We start from the raw sequence: 4,426 nt of genomic DNA, 5'->3' as shown, positions 1-4,426 counted from the left end.
ATGCTTAATCAAAAATTTTTTACTCACTCATACCAAATACACACACATATATATGTGTTTATACCTATATACACAAAATTATATACATAATTACACAGGACCTATTCAGACTAAACCTAGGGCTTCATCCACAGAGTTGGCGCAAGTTGGCGCACAAAAATAAAGCAAAGGAGAAGTGTTCTTTAGTTTCTGGTTGTAGTGTAGGCTATCTCTGAGGGCTGAAATGAGATATGGCAAACAAAGACTTCTGACTCATGTATTTTATGCTAAAAAGAGTCCTGTAAAACACCTGGGAGTTTAGTCTCAATAAGAAAAGCACTTAGCTGCTAAACCCATAACTATTTCTCATTTTCATTCAACATTCTTAAGATTGATTTGCTAGTAGTATATAGAGAGTGGGCTCTGAAATGTACTTACTCATAAATGGGTACATCATTAGTATTCTAGGAGAGCCTTCTACAAATCTGTATGGCTGAGGTGGAACAACCAGGACACAGAACAGAGTTGCTGGGAATTTCTTCTCCAGCAAAACAGATGAGTTATTTTTCTTGATAAATCAGAATCAAAAGCCTACACTAATATTTGTAAAACCATAGAATCACCTGGGATACTTGTTTAAAATGTAAATTCCAGACAGCCATCCATAAAGATTCTGATTGCGTGGTTCTTTGGTGTAGATCAGAAAAATCTGGTTTTAAAAAGCCTGCAGTTGGTATTGATGTAGATGCTTGAGCTGCACTTGATAATAACAGGTCAAACCTATAAAAACAGAAGTCAATGGTCATCTAAATAACAACAGATTTATAAATAGTATAGAATTACATTCAACAGAGATGACATGGATGCAGTCATATTAATAGTTGTAAAGCTCTAGATTTCAATGCACCCACAAATCATGAAATCATGAAACAAAAGCAGGATCAAGTGTTGCCTGGAAAATTGGGGGAGGAAACTAAGTTTTCCCTTTTGACAATAGTTCTATAACTTGACTTCCACAGTTCTGTACAATTTAATTAATTAAATACTTTTTTAACACTTACCACATGGTGGTACCTAAATCTCTGCCCTTTTATCCATGCCTAGTAAAGGAGATATATAGATAGATAGATATCTACATCTTTGTCTATAAACATAGATATAGATATAGATATATATGTTATATATATAAGTTCAGTACAGGGGAGATATGATATTAAAAACCAATATAATGGACTAAAACAAAATGCCTGAAATTTTCAATTGTCAGACTAAGTCCTTGAAACCTACTTCAGAGATAATCTCCCTGAAAGAAATAACAAATTGTCATTGTTTCTCGTATCCATATGTTCAGTAAATATTAAATGGATAAGTAGAACTGGCTATCTAATTAACCAGATAATTAATTAATCATAAATTATTTTTGCTTTAATTGTGGTAATTGGTTTTCAGTTTTTTCATTTGCAATGTACTCTTTTTATAAGAGTAGGTAGGGACCACCTACCTACAGATATCATAATCCCTATACACACTGCTAAAAGTGGTCTCTGAAGACTTCTGATAGGGCTTCTTAGAAGACCGTGTGAAACACACTATCAAGAAAGAAAGAAAAAAAATAGCAACAACAAAGAGAAGTAATGAAAGAACAGAATAAATTGGTAGAAATAAATCCAAATACATTTAATAACATTAAATATAAATGGACTAGTTTCTGTTTTAACCAAGATGAAGCAAGGGAAAGAAAAAGTTTACTTTATTCACTTTAAACACTAGAAACCCAGAAAAAAATACATGAAACTCTGGTCTTCAGACTTGACAAAAAGCAGCACAGGACTGTAATCCCACGAGAAGAGAAACGTGCACTATTGCGTCAGATTACTGTCTCGAGACAGTTTTTATACTGCATGTTTCATAAAGAAAGGGAAACCCAAACCTTCAGTCCTGCTCAGATGGGGAGGCAAAAGTTGAAGCTTGGAGAGGTCAGAATAGCTAGAATTTGTAAGAAAGAGAACTATAAATGAGGGAACCAGCTAGAAGAGAGAGAAAGAAAGAGAGAGAGATCCAGAGAACTGCAGAGGGGCCTGCTGAGGCCCTATGCACATATGTGAGAGGGAAAGAGAGTGTTTTAAGAGGATCCCTAAGATGGGACAACTTGGCAGGATGTTAGAAAGAGTCACGAAATTGTCATTAGAATCCTACTTTTGGGGGCGCCTGGGTGGCTCAGTGGGTTAAAGCCTCTGCCTTCGGCTCGGGTCATGATCCCAGGGTCCTGGGATCGAGCCCCATGTCGGGCTCTCTGCTCTGCAGGGAGCCTGCTTCCTCCTCTCTCTCTCTGCCTGCCTCTCTGCCTACATGTGATCTCTGTCTGTCAAATAAATAAATAAAATTAAAAAAAAAAAAGAATCCTACTTTTGAAAAATGTGATATATATCCACATGTATGGAAATGTAATGGAAAAACACTGAAAATATGTCTAAAAATTAGGTAATAATTATGTAAGCTGTGTTGTGTAAGATAGATAACAATCTGGGGTCTTTGAACCCAAAAGATCCATGAATTTCACTGCTATACAGTAAATTTTGAGGACATATATATTTGGGGACATTCAATGGTTCTCAATCCTGTACACATTAGAATCATGTGCTTTTGTTGTTGTTGTTGTTGTTGTTGTTGTTGTTGTTGCTTTAATACTGATGATGTGGTCCCACTCTTGATTAAGCAAACCTGAATTTCTAAGGATGAGGTCTGGACAGCAGTCTCTTTAAAGCAAGCCTGTGTGATACTCTGGAACACACTGAGGGATGAGACTCACCAGAGCAGAAGCATCATCACTTAAATTCTCAAAGGGTTTTTCATCTAAAATATAAGAAATACTTTTATAGATAAAAATAGTATGCAGTCATTAAAGAATGCTTACTACAAAGATCATCAACAATGTGGTAAAATACCTATAATGTTGTGGAAAAGCGAAATGCTAAACTGTATGTATACTGTGATTATTAGAACTACCTGAAGAACCTATATAAAGGTAAAAGTACTGAAAGTATGACAAAATGTTGCCAAGGGTAGTTTTAGTAATTCATGAATATTTTCTTTCTTTATTTTCCAAATTTTTGGATTCATATTTGGGGGTGCCTTTGAAGGACACCCAGCAAATAGTGGGTAAGAAGGCTCTAGTGGATTGCCCTCTTATAGAGCCTTACAATATACTTAATGTCCTGATAGTTCACTTTCAGACTCATGCCACTGAGTCATTGTTTAGTGCTGTCTTGTTAAAACTAAAAAATGGGATGGCCTAACATAAGGGTTTCCCTGCAGGATGTCTGCCTCTAAACTTTACCCTTTACCATGACTTTTATCTTTTAGATCTCCAATCAGAAGTTTCAGATCCAACATTTCTTTGGATTCACTGTTATAGAATAGCTATTTTTCTTCCCTAAAGAGACCTAAATTAAAAGATGAACATTTGGGATCCTAAACTCTTTTCCCACAGGATAAGGAAAATCTCCTTGTGTGGAAACTAGAAAATAGCTGATGCTAACCTCATCAAGGCACAAAGCATGCAACTTTTAACTACTGCAAGACTAATAGACTGATTATAACCTCTTTCCTGCTGGGCCCCAAGAACCTGCAGGCATTCTTCTTTTACAGAAGTTAGATAACAGCCCTGTTGTTCCTTCTTTTAATTTCATAAAATAGAAAATCCCTGTAGTCCTTAGTGATTTAGCCAAGTAAGCAATTATAGGAGATTGCTGGAACCATCTGCTTTTCCCCAATAGATTTGAAGATTAGAATATGTATGTTCAGTATTTCATCCTTTCAAAAAGTCGATCAAACTCCTGTTGCCTGTTAAGGTCATTGAATACCTGAATACCTTCTGCAGGCTTCTTCCAGAACTCTGGTTGGGAAATTTCTTAAAACAGCAGTCCTGTTACATTAGGTCTCCCTGGGTTGCAAATGGCAGAAGCCCCTCAAACTACTTTATGGATAAACCAAAAAAAAAAAAGAAAGAAAGAAAAGAAAAGAAAATTGATGGTAGGCACTAATTAATAGCTCATATAACAAAAAGTCTAGAAGCAGGCTGGATGCAAGATGTCATCAAACATCTCTTTCATTCTCAGCTATACTTTCCTCTGTTAACTTTATTTACCACAGGCTCACTCCAAATGGAGGCAAAGATGTCTGCTCCTACCCAGCTCCATGCTCATGATGTTCTTCCATGAGATCAAAAGGAAAGAGGTCCTCTCTCTCCCAGCACCTGCATCAATCTCTGTAAAAAATTTGGCCCTGCTTAGAACACACACCATCTGTGTGTAGTGCAGCTTCAACGAATACCCCAATAACTGGCCAACTTAGATTAGATGCCTATTAACTCGAATCAAGGAGTTGTAGTTGATGGTCTCACCAGGTAGAGGGAACACTTTATCTCTATAATAATGTACATCTAAAA

The sequence above is a fragment of the Mustela nivalis genome (assembly GCF_964662115.1).
Source record: "Mustela nivalis genome assembly, chromosome: 1".
NCBI classification, from domain to species: Eukaryota; Metazoa; Chordata; class Mammalia; order Carnivora; family Mustelidae; genus Mustela; species Mustela nivalis.
The sequence above is the reverse complement of the archived record's forward strand: the minus strand, read 5'-3'. Positions refer to the sequence as shown.